Source organism: Tursiops truncatus, chromosome 5 (assembly GCF_011762595.2).
Source record: "Tursiops truncatus isolate mTurTru1 chromosome 5, mTurTru1.mat.Y, whole genome shotgun sequence".
NCBI classification, from domain to species: domain Eukaryota; kingdom Metazoa; phylum Chordata; class Mammalia; order Artiodactyla; family Delphinidae; genus Tursiops; species Tursiops truncatus.
This window is the reverse complement of record NC_047038.1, coordinates 111,513,954-111,527,123: the sequence shown is the minus strand read 5'-3', so window position 1 is coordinate 111,527,123 and position 13,170 is coordinate 111,513,954. Positions and strand designations below refer to the sequence as shown.

General features: G+C 37.6%; 1 long non-coding RNA gene across 1 annotated transcript in view; it reads right to left on the bottom strand.

Annotated features, from left to right (window-relative positions):
- LOC109548561 (uncharacterized) overlaps positions 1–13,170 on the bottom strand; it is a 385,148-nt gene that overhangs the window by 95,375 nt on the left and 276,603 nt on the right. The window contains exon 6 of the long non-coding RNA XR_012332147.1: positions 4,680–4,804. This is a non-coding gene — a long non-coding RNA (uncharacterized lncRNA). The remainder of the gene's footprint in view (positions 1–4,679; positions 4,805–13,170) is intronic.

Sequence of the window (13,170 nt, the reverse complement as noted above, 5' to 3'; positions counted from 1 at the left end):
AAACACATTCTGTATAATTTCAATTCTTTTAAATGTGTTAAGGTTTATTTTATGGCCCAGAACATGTATTTTACTGTTTGGGGGTATAGTGTTAAACAAATATCAATTAGATCCTGTTGGTCAGTGGTATAGCTGAGTTCTTATATATTCTTGCTGATTTTCTGTCTAGTATTTCTAATAATTGTTGAGAGAGGGTTTTTAAAGTCTCCAAATATAATTATAGATTTGTCTATTTCTCCTTTCATTTATATCAGTTTTGGTTTCAAATATATTGCAGCTTTGTTAGTAAGTACATATACATTTAGGATTGCTAGGTATTCTTGGTGAATTGACCTATTTATCATTATATAATGTACTTTTCTGTCTCTGGTGGTTTTCTTTGTTCTAAAGTCAACTTTATGAGAAATTTACTTGTAATCATTACAGAAGGTATTTATATCAACACACCACACCACATTGTACACCCTAAATATATACAATTTTTAATTGTGAATTATACCTCAATAAAGTTGTAAAAAATATAGTTTACTTTCTCTCTTCTGTTCAGATTGGATCATTTATATTTTTCTATCTTCCAGTTCACTGATTCTTTCCTCTGTCATATCCATTCTGCTTTAAGTCCATCCACTGAACTTTCTGTTTCGTAATTTTGTATTGTTACTGTTTTTTTCAGTTAAATTTTTTCAGTTAATATTTTACTGTATTTTAACTTGTATTTTTCAGTTAAAATTATTGTACTTATTGTACTTTTATTGTATTTTTCGGTTATTGTATTCTTCAGTTAAAATTTTTCTGTGTGATTCTCCTTTATATCTTCTATTTCTTTGCTGAGGATCTCTACTTTTTCATTTGTTTCAAGCATGTTTATAATTTCTTATTTTTATCACAGCTGCTTTGAAATCTTTGTCAGGCCATCTAACAGCTTTGTCATCTTGGTATTGGCATCTATTGATTGCCTTTTTCATTCAGTGTGAGAACTTCCTGGTTCTTGGTATGATGAGTGACTGTGAATTAAGAACTTGGACATTTTCTATTATGTTAGGAGACTGCATACTATTAAATCTTCTGTTTTAGCTGACTTTCTCTAAAACTGTTCTGGAAGGGAAGGGAAAGGTGGTGCTGCCTCATTTCTTCTACACAGAGGTAGAAGCCTAGGTTTCCACTTAGCCTCAGTTGATACCTGCTATGGTGAGGGCAGGTCTCCTCATTACTGTAAGTAATGAGGTGGAGTTCCAGCTTCCCATGAGGTGTCCACTGACAGTGCAAGGCCTTCTTACAAGATTGAAAGGATAAAAGTCCCTACTTCTCTGACACCACTCAGGTGAAACTGATGGGCCACACTGTTATAGCCTTTTAAAAATAAAACTCTGGGTTCTCCACTCAGCCTTTGCTGGCATGGGTAGCAGTGGGGCCACAGTTTTTGACTGCAGCAGAGCAGTTAATATCTGAAAGTTTTCTGATTTCCTAGGCTTCCCCATTTCCTGGTCGTTTGGGTAGAAATATACTGCTTTTATAGGACTTTGTCTGTAGTCACTGGCATTTCTAGGTTGCTGACTTTTCAGATTTAATTCTGAGATATGTGAGGCAAAAAGAAACCCCAAGAGCTCACCACCATATCATGTCTCAAGTCCCAAGTTCCCTAGCAAGTCTGCCTTTTTTTTTCTACCAGTGGCTTTTTATGTTTATTTTATATGTTAAGTCCAAGGTTTTTAGTTGTACTTAACAGGAGGAATAGGGAAAACACATCTGGATGTGGAAGTTCTTTAACTTTATTATAAATATTTGGGCTACAGTTTTTATCTTGAATGTCTTTGGGAATGTTACTTTGCTCGTTAGTCTCTTTTTTCTTGTAATAATTCACGTAAGACCTAATGACCGACCTCTTATGTTGTTCATGTTTCCGTGCAGTAGGTCTTCCTGTGCTCCTAGGGGGAGCCTCCTTTTTGGAGGAATGGAGTGAACCAGAACAAGTTTCTGAGTTCATGGTTGTAGGGCTGACATTTCTATCATTAATGACCAATAATTCAAAATATGCCTAGTTCTTTCTGAAATCTGCTTTCCTTTCTCTTCTCCCATTCTCATATGAATCTTTTTTCTTTTCCTTTGCCCAAGTGTCAATTTGATTCTACTTCCTATAGTTTCTCTTCAATATGGGTTTTTGTCCTGGAAGAAAATTTAAGCAGGTTGGTTTTAAGAGTTCATAGAGCCTAGGCTGGCTCAGCATTGTCAAGTATTTATAAGTCTCCCTGTACTCATATATGCACATTGGAACATTAAAAGCTCTCTCTCTGTTTGAGCTGGTTTTCCCAGATTGGCTGAGTTTCCTTTCACTCCTGAGTGAGACCCTTTCTTTTGACGGTATTTATTATCAATTTCAGGATTTTCTTCTGCAGTTTCAACCATGGCAACATTTTGCTGTCCTTTGGAGTTTGGGGGTACCTGGTCACCTAGTTTTGTTAAGATGTTACCCATGGGATTTTGGTCTTGTAATCCTTAGTTTCTATGTTTGTTTTGTGGGAGGATTCAAGTAGATTCAAACACTATCCACCACTTGCACCTGTCCTTCTTCAAACTCCTTCTTTAAAGAGGTATAAAATCCCTCCTCTATGTCATCCTGTTTCAAAGGTTCATTTGCTTTCACAGTTGAATCTACTCTTGCCAAAATCGCCAATTACATCCTTGTAATTAAACTTGCTTTCCTGTGTCTTCTCTCACCACTCCAAACAATTTATTTAGTTCTTCAGCTCAACAGTAGCATTCAATTCCTTGAATACACATCAGGGCCTTTGCACATGCTGGTATTTCTGGCTGGACATACTTTACTTTCCCCTCCCCAGGTTCCTTCAGTCTCAGTTTTCAATAAACATTCACCCATCCTTCAAGACTAGGTTGTGTCTCTCGTATGCATTTCTTACTGTGTACTCAAGCTTGTAATAGCTATTAGAATAGTGTTTCACAATTGTCCACTTACCTCTCAACCCTCACTAGAAATAATTCCTTTAAAGGCTGGAACTATGTTTTGCTCATCTCCATATCCTTAGTCATAGAGTAATCCATGGTACATTCCTTCAACAAATATTGAATGAATTAATGAAATAAAAAGTAGTTCTTTTCTGAGCCTAGACTTTTCAGTATAAGTGTATGTTTGCAAATAATCACATTTTTATTAATGGATGTGTTGTTTTATTGAACATAATGGTAATCATCTACACTGAAGCAAATTTATAATAGCCCCAAGAAGTAAAATTAAAATCACCTGATCTATAACCCCAATATGCAGTAATAACTGCTGTTAAAAATTTTAGGTGATATTCTTCCAGTCCCTCTTCTGTGTGTGTTTATGTGTGTATAATGGGGGAAATCTTGAAAATATTAAAATAATACATTTTTCATTTTATATGAGGCAGTTTAAAATGAGACTTTTTCAAATATGAGGCAATGTAGTGCAGTGAAAAGTGTATAGACTGTGAAGCCAGAATGCTTCCATTCAAATCCTGATTCTACCACTTATAAGCTGTGTAAACATGGACTAGTTACATAACTTCTCTGTGCCTCAGTTCAGTAGTTAAGTAGGGATAATCCATCCTGTGGGATTGCAATGAGGGCTAAATGAATTAATATTTGAGAAGTACTTAAAATAGTGCCTTGCACATAATCAGTGCTATAAAGACACATGTTAAAGGCATAATATAAATAATCATGATTCTCTACATGCTTCTCATCATAACATCTTGAAAAATAACATTATGTAGACAAAATCCCAGCCAGACTAGAAAGGAAATGAAAGAAAAAGAAAACACTTCTATGTCTGAAAGAAAGGGGAAGTTATACAGATAGAGCAAGGAGGTCAAATGCCAAACCTCCATGGATTAGGGGGAATAAACTGCAGAGACACTCAGATAAATATCAAAGAATAGCAGAACATCAAAGCTAGCACCCCACTCTTCCAGGTGTTGCTTGGGAGAGGATGCAAACTCTCTCGGAAGCCTTGTCTTCAGCCTGGGGCCACATTCAATATGGTTTAACAGCAGTAGTGCTGCACTATCAGAGGAAACTGTATAGAAAAGTCTCTCCCACGTTGTATGTGGTATGAAGGAAACCAAGGTGTTTTCTAATACTTCTACCCGGGGGGAAGACTGGTGCCATAAAAGAGACCTGGAATCTTAGGAAATAAATATTTCTGAGGTTCAGCAATTCAAGACAGAGGCAAGGATGATTGATGACCAATAATAGCATGTGGTATCATAAGCCCAATGACCAGGTAGGACCAAGCATGTCAGTAACAGGTTCATGAGAAAGAGGCCAATGCCAAAAGCAAGTGGGATGACATCTCTTATGGTGATGAAAAGGTAGGAAAATAGGCACCCTCATACCTAACAGAAGAGAATGCAAATTTATAGATTTATGGAGGGTAATTATGAAAAATCTACAAAAATAACTTTAGTGTATCTATTGAACCAGACAACACACTTAAATGTACAAAGATTTTCATGCAAGGTTAGTAAAATTTTACTGTATATGCAGATACTAAAAGACTGAAACCCAAAATATTAACAATAGTGGGGTAAAGGGGAATTTTTAAAATTTGAATATCCTCATATGTTCTAAGTTTTCTACAAGCAACATCTAGAGATTTTTATAATGAGGAAAAAGTCTTTATAAAAACTGTACTCTCTTACCTTTAATCAGCCTCTTCCAAGTTAAGGAAGCCATTTTTCTGGAAAGCCTCTCAATAAAAAGATAACCAAGTTTCCAAGCCTGTAAGCTGAGTGCTCAGACGGTGATATTTGAATTGCAATCACACCTTAAATTCAAACCAGAAATAGCCATTAGGTTCCCGAATGTTATTATTGTACTCATCACTTGCCATTTAACTATGCATAATTGACCATCCAGATCATTTATAAAAATGTTAATTTAGACACGTCAGAAGTAGTTTATGGGATGTCACACTGTCAATATTTCCTTCTTCAGAAAAACACTATCTCTGTCTTTTTAAAAATATTTATTTACTTACTTACTTATTTGGTTGCGCCAGGTCTTAGTTGTGGCAGGCGGGCTCCTTCCTTATTTGTGGCATGAATGTGGGGGATCTAGTTTCCTGATCAGGGATTGAACCCGGGTCCCCTGCATTGGGAGCGTGGAGTCTTAACCACTGCGCCACCGGGGAAGTCCCTGTATCTCTGCCTTTTATTTCTTGACAGGAAACAAAGGCTTTATGGGGAGGAGGAACCCCTCAATCAAGGATGATTTAATTTTTCTTACCAAAGTTTATGAGTATTTTTCAAAGATTACATAAATTATGTTTCCTGGTTTATCTTTATTCTCATGCTCATTTGACCTCTTCAAATAATTCTAATAGAAATTATTCTGCAGATAAATCTTAGTTTTTGTTTTAATTTCGGTTGTAATGAGAGTTTTTTTCATATATACTTAGGTTGATTAAACCTCTTGGGAGAGTTTGGCATAGGAGAGATCCTCTTAAATGTTTTGAATTCATTACGTGAAATGAAACCATCTGTAACCTTTCCAAAGCAAAAACTCAAAGAAAAGCCATCTGATAATGAAAGCAATAAAATTGGACATGAAAATATTGGTTGTGAACATAGTCTAAGAGAATCCTCACCTGGGAAGGTTCATAGACCCACTTAGTTTCCCCCCACTTTCATTAAGTCAAATGTGTCAAGCAAATGTCATCAGATTTGAGTGGCACTAATAGCAAACTGCTCAGTGGACCCGATTCTCAAAAGCTTTCAAGATTAGTCACTAAATAGCCAGAAACTAAAAACACTAGATATGATCAATCTGGGACAGAAAAGAAAGACCTAAGAAGTTATAGTCAGTGACTTGAGCCATCTGGCCAGACTCTCCCTTCTTTTAGGTCATGGCTTGGTAACTTCATTAGCATTAAGCTTTGAGTTATCATTTTAAATAATGTGGAACATAGTATTTCTGTCATGAACAAGACAAAATAAAGGATAGCTGGAGATGTTGATTCTGCTCTTGGTACATGCTGGTGCATGTTGAGATTAAGACATGATGGAGCATTTACACATTTGACTTAAAGGTGACTTCGTACATAAACTTTTTCGTACATAAACTTTTTAACCAATTCTGTTTGCAGACCTGCCAGTTGAAAATAAGAGGTCCCCTTTCCCCCAAAACAACATACAACATTCTGAAGACTTATGCAAATTATCACCATCCAACAGCAATAAAAATAATGTATTCATAAAGAGCTTTCTGGGTTGTGTAGCTCTTTTGTCTACAGGATTTCAGCAGTTTTAGACAGTGATCTAAAAATTTTCTCCTTCAATATCTTTCAAGTCTTGTTTCTCAGAGTTTGATCTCTACATCATCAACAATGGAATCACGTGGGAGACTGTCAGAAATGCAGAATCTCAGGCTTACCCCAGACTTACTAAATAAGACTATGTACTTAAACAACACCCCCTGGTGATTCATATGCACATTAAATTTTTACATGCATCAGAATCATCATAATTTAATCATTTATAAAACAAAATTCCTGGGTCTCACCTTGAGGTTTTGATTTACTAGGTCTGAAGCGGGAAAAAGAATTTGCATTTCTAACAAGCTCTCAGTGATGTTCATGCTGACGGTATGGAGACCACACTTTGAGGAAAATTGCTTTTCACTGGAGAATGCTTTGTGTTGACCCCAGTTTGGTAATAAATCATTCATATTTTAAGATAAATGGTGAGTGGTAAGAATCTAAGTTTAGGCACATTCTGTTGAATAGCTACTAACTTGATTGGTTAAAATTGTATTTGACCTTATGTGCACACAGAAACTTGCACACATGCTTATAGCAATTTTATTCACAATTGAATAAAAAAAAAAGCAAGTTTATTCAAAACTTGGAAGCAAACAAAATATTCTTCAGCAGTGAATGGATAAGTAAATGATGGTATATCCAGACAATGGAATACTATTCAGCTCTAAAAAGAAATGAGGTATCAAGCCGTGAAAACACATGGAGTGAATATATTTTCACATATTGCTAAGTGAAAAAACCCAATTTGAAAAGGCTACATACTGTGTGATTCCAACTAGATGACATTCTGGAATTAGTAAAACTACAGTATGGAGATAATAAAAAGATCAGTGGTTGCCAGGGGTAGCAGGGAGAGGAGATGAATAGGTAGACCACAGAGGATTTTTAGGGCCGTGAAAATACTCTGCATGATATTAGAATAATATCATATAATTATATTATAATATCATATAATATATAATATCATATAATATATATTATATATATTTATATGTATAATATATATATATAATAATATCATATAATAATATAATATATATCATTATATATTTGTCCAAACCCATAGAATGTACAACACCAATACGGAACCCTAAGGTAAACTATGGACTTTGAGTGATTATGATGTGTCAGTGTTGGTTCATCCTTGGTAAAAAGAAAATGTACCACTCTGGTGACTGATGTTGATAATGCGAGAGGCTATACATGTATGGCGGTAGGGGGTATATGGGAAATCTCTGTATCGTCTTCTCAATTTTGCTGCAAACCTAAAAATTCTCTAAAACAATAAAGTCTTGATAGCTAGATGATGATGATAGTGATGATGATGATGATGAAGACAAGAAGAAGAAGATAGAAGTGTGTGTGTATGTGTATGTATATATATATAAACAACAATGACCCATACAGTACATATATATGGGGGGAGGGGCTGCTCAGCTCACCAGGATTCTCCCAATCACAGCAGCTGTGCTCCTTGTCCTATGTCCTGGCAATATGGATGCTGGAACCAATCTGCTCCAGTCAAATTCTCTCACCCAGGAATTTAAAAACCTGAATAAAGACAGGGCCTCTATTTCCCATGCCTCCCCAGGCTCAGTTGTTTAGTTCTTTCACCCATACTCTAAGCTGCCAATATTATTCCAATAATCTATTCTTTCCCAAAGTTTTCAGAATTATCAGAAATGCTTTTATTCATAATTTATTTTCAAGAGCAATTTCCTCCATGAATCAATCCTTTTTTGGTTTTGCCTACCATTTCTGAATAAAGTCTCCATGAGCTAGTGACAGAGAGTACAAATAATGAAAACAGGCACCTCTTATGCAACATCAATGGCCAGCATCCTTGTTCTCTATTGTTTATTGTCTGTTGAATGAAGATTCCCATACCCTCTGGGAAGAGCCCAGACAGGGATTCTGTTGGTGTTGATACAATGCCTAGAACGGACAGTCGCAGTGGAGCTCAGTTCTCACACACCTTCCACTTTGTGGGTAGAGAACAGTCATAAACATGCTGAAAAGGGACTCCAGGAGAGCAGAGGAAGCAGTATGGAAATCAGCAAGGAAGGGGAAAGGCAGGGATTCCTGGAGCAGGAAAAATAATGCCTTGATCCAGCAGTTCAAATGAGGCATCCTCCACTTGGAGGACTATGCCAACACTCCATCTTTGACATAAGTTTTGGTGCCTGGAAAAGATATTTTACCCTAAGCAGGAACTCAGGGTATGGCGCTGCATCAATGATTGAAATTGAAAAGTGGTAGCTAGGGAATTCCCCGGCAGCCCAGTGATTAGGACTCTGTGCTTTCACTGCCAGGGGCCGGGGGTTCAATCCCTGATTGAGGAACTAAGATCCCACATGCCGCGAGGTGCAGCCAAAAAAAAAAGGTGGTAACTATGTGAGGTGATGGATATGTTAATTACCCTGATTGTAGTGATCTCACAATGTATACATATATCAAAATATCAACTTGTACACCTTGAAAAGGTACCATTTTTAGTTGCCAATTATATCTCAATAAAGTGAAAAAAGAGAAAAATAATCATTGAACTGTTCTATGGGAGATTGCTAGACTGTATGCAGGACTCCTACAGGCAAAAATGGTCTGATTCACCACCACGACCACCATCGCCACCACAAAAGTTTTCAATGTTTAATCTCTTCAAGTTTTCAGAACATAGCATTGTCTGGGTAAACAAGATATTGAGAAACAACACTCTCCCTTCCTCTGACTAGCACCGCATTGAGGTCCACCATTAGCCTCATATGAAATCCTCTAACTGGCCGTTTCTTCCTCTGAGGCTTGAAAACAGTCTGAACTCGTCAGTGTTGAAACCAACAGATAAATTCCTAGAAGGATGCACAACCGTGGACCACATGGGTACCTAAGGAAGCAGGGGCGAGAGGCAGGTCTATTTGTCTCAAATACCAAGGTAGCTGTTTCTTCCTTTCCTTCCCTCACATGCTCACAGTTTTCTGGATGAAGAGGATTTGAAGATGAACTGTTAACAGGGAAGGTGTAAACCCCTAAATCTCTGAATTTCCTCACAACAGAGGAAGTGATAGGAAGTTGTAGGCATATTCATGGGACTTCAAGATGCTCGTGGGGCCCCTCAACATCTTTCTTGTTCCCCTCAGCTGGGATGGACCTGTTTTTACAGTCCCTGTCCTCCTGGTCTCTCCCAAATGGAGATGGGGCAGTTCCTCCCTTCCCAGAAACTGGAGAATATCCAGTCTTCATCTGGAGGTGAGAATAAAAATAACCTGCAGCATGTAGCTGTTATCTCCCTATACCATCCAATGAATTCAAGAGGAGAAGTCCAACCACAGCCTCTGGAGATAGTGATTTGAAGAAGTACATTGCACTCTGCTTACCTGAAGGAAAGACTTAAGAATAAACACAAAGTGGATGAGAACTGCAAGAGAAACTAACCCTGATGTTAGCTGAGGCATCTCTGGCCCCTAGAGAACTAAATATGATTGATTCAAGCCCCCGTTTTCATGTGCTGAGCAATCCCCAATCCTTCTCCAAGTCAACGATAACTTCCAGTGAAGGGAAGGGGCGGAGTGCAGGAGACTAACATGTTTGGATCACCTCTGGCTACAACCTACTGCTTACTTAGTTTGCTGGTCACTTTACCATTTCAAAGGTGCTCTCTTCTGCGCTGCATCAACCCTTAGCAGAAAATCAGCATCTGTCTCTAATTTCTTCACAAAGGCACATGTACCTTCTCTCTCTCTCTCTCTCTCTCACACTCACACACACACACACACACACACACACACACCCCTTGCTAGGAAAATGAGTGACTTTATTATATTTTAACAATTTTCCAGATTGGAGGAGAAACTTATAAAGATCTCCAAGGATCTCTCTACCAGGCATATTTCTAGAGCCACCTTGATCTTTATCTGATCCCTCGGTCTCAAGCTATCTTGCTCATGCCACCTTGCTTCTTCCTTCTCTCTCCTCTTCACTTCTTCCCTCAAGAGCAAAAACACATTCCTTCTGCTGCCTCATGCGGAGCAGTTTGGCATTCTCCTTCACTGCACTGGCTCCTGTCCTTCCCCACATCCTCGGGTCCCCACTACTACTCAAGCATAGTACTTGAGGGTAGTGGTTCTTAAGTGTGGTCACCAGAACCGTGGCACCAGCATCACCAGGGCACTTGTTGCAAATGAAAATTCTCCAACCCCACTTCAGGCCTACTGCATCAGGAACTCTGAAGGTGGGTCCAGAAATCTGTTTTAACACATCTGCCAGGCAATTCTGACGCATGCTTAAGTTTGAGAAACATTGCTTTAGGGAATAGCAGTTAAGGGACTGGTGGAGGAAGAGCTGCCAACAAAAGAGATGGAGAAAGAAAGTTTCCACAGTAGATTATTGTTTTCAATGGTCCTGCCAACAAATGCCTGGAAGGGAAGGAAGTTTCATCACAACCACCACCCCGCCCCTGTAATCTCCTGGCACTTTGTAGCTTCGAGACAAATGCCCCATCTCCCAATTCCCGCTAGATTGCTACACTCCTCCAACAAGTACCTTCATTAAAAAAGTCTGAACCTGCCAGTGGTTGCTCTAGGGTTGCCATAGTTATTACATAGGCTGATGACATAAGCTTCAAAGATAGTATATTTATAATCAGAAAATACTTGTTAAAGATTGGTTTGGCCAAAAGGTTCATTCAGGTGTTTTGTACGATGTTATGGAAAATCCCAAACCAACTTTTGGGCACCCCAATAGATACAAAATAAGGATAGGGTGATTGAGCACAAATACTGTGGAAACCAAACAGGATAGTTGACAGTGAGTGATTAGTTCTAGCTTTGTTTATATTATAAATCATAGATTCGCTTCTCTTTTTTTTTTTAATGTAACTAAATTGGAGCACTGAGCAAATAATAGATTCAAAAGACAAACAGTTTTGGCTTCAAATTCTAACAATAAATCATCTCAGAGACTGGCCAGTGGATAATTATTTTGTGTCTCGGTCTAGCACAAAGTTTTTGGGTGACCTCCATCTATGGCCAAGGTCAATCATTGCAAATAAACCTCACAAAAGGTACCACATAGCCAGCAGCCTCAGGGGATAAAAAGACAAAGGAGTGTGTGGGATGGAAACTTAGAAGATCCCATGACCTAGGTTCTCCTCTACCCCAATTAGAAACAGCAAAAACAAACATCCTTCATAGTTGGGGCAACCAGTGATCTGTCTCCTGGCCTGACATTAATTGTCTCATGCCCATAATGCTGTTGTAATTATAAAATCAAAGGTGATCTGTAGGAATTTTCCATGATGTTTAAAACATTCTTTTGATTTTCTAACATATTTTATATGCCTTCCTACATAATGATGCTTGGATTAGTCATATATTGCTACACAGCAAATTACTGCAAAATTTAGTGGCTTAAGAAAACAAACGTATTATCTCACATTGTTTCTGGGTTCAGGAACCTGGGAGCAGCTTAGCTGGGCAATTGTATTTCAGGCTCTCTCAAGAGATCTCAGTCAAGGTGTCAGCTAAAGCCATAACAGAAAGCTTTACTGAGGCTGGAGGATTCACTTCCAAGATGGCATATTTGCATGGGTATTTGCAGGAAGCCTCAGTTTCTCAACACATGGGCTTCTTCTCCATGTGGCTGCTCACAAGATGGCAGCTACAGTCCACCAAGTGAGTATTCCAACTCAGGGAGTGGCGCCCTCTACGACCTAGTCTCTGAAGTTGCATACTACTACTCCCACTTTATTGCTTTTGACAGAATTAGATCACTAAGAAGAGCCCACACCCAGTAGGATGGGATGGGAAGGGAGGAGTATCAAAGAATTTGTGGACATATCTAAAACCACCACAACATTTTAAAATATTTATTGGGTTTTCCTCCATGGATATTTCACACTCCTTCAAAAAAAATTTTTTTTAATAAAACTCGACCATAGTCAGCAATTGTGATTGCATAAATCTACACATGTAATGAAATAGCATAGAACTATACATGTATTGTAAAACGTCGATTTTGTGCGTTTGCTTGATATTTAAGTAAAATGTACACGTGACTATTCTGTACCGTCTTTGCAACTTCTTGTGACTCTGTAACTATCATATATATGATAAAATAAAATTAGAACAGCTTGCTTAAAACCAGCCTACTTATGCAAGCCTACCTAAGACCTGAACTACCTCCATGAATTTTCTAAGCAGTCACTTTAAGCTAATTTTACCTTCAGTCTGTACAAGAGCATGTGTGTGTGACTATTTTGTCTTTAAGTCTGTCTGTCTGTCTTACAGTGTAGCTGTGTTCCTGTTTCTGGTTCTATATCAACCAGCTTGACTGCATTATTATTAATTCAGCCTTTTATTCATGTGAATTTCAACATTAACTCCTCAAGTTTCCTCTGAAAACTTTAATGTATTTTCTTTCTGGGAAACACCTGGTATTCTGATCTCCTCCTTGATATTGCTTATATTAAGAAGTTATCAGGCATACATTGTTTTTTTTTTTTTTCAAATGTTAGCCTGATAGTAATTATTTGCCCTTACAACTTAATATTTTTAATAAGTAAGGAGAAAACAAATTAAGTTCACTTTTGTTAAAGTTTAGATAATTCAGATTTAATAAAAGCTATTGGCTGTATCACACAGGGAACTTTGCTCAATATTTGGTAATAACCTAAATGGGAAAAGAATTTGAAAAAGAATAGATACATGTATATGTATAACAGAATCACTTTGCTGTACGTCTGAAACTAATACAACATTCTTAATCAACTATACTCCAATATAAAATAAAAATTAAAAATGATAATAAAAAGTTATGAGTCTACAGTAAATAAATCCATAAAACAGCAAAAAAGAAAATAAAGCTATCAGGTAAAGCTG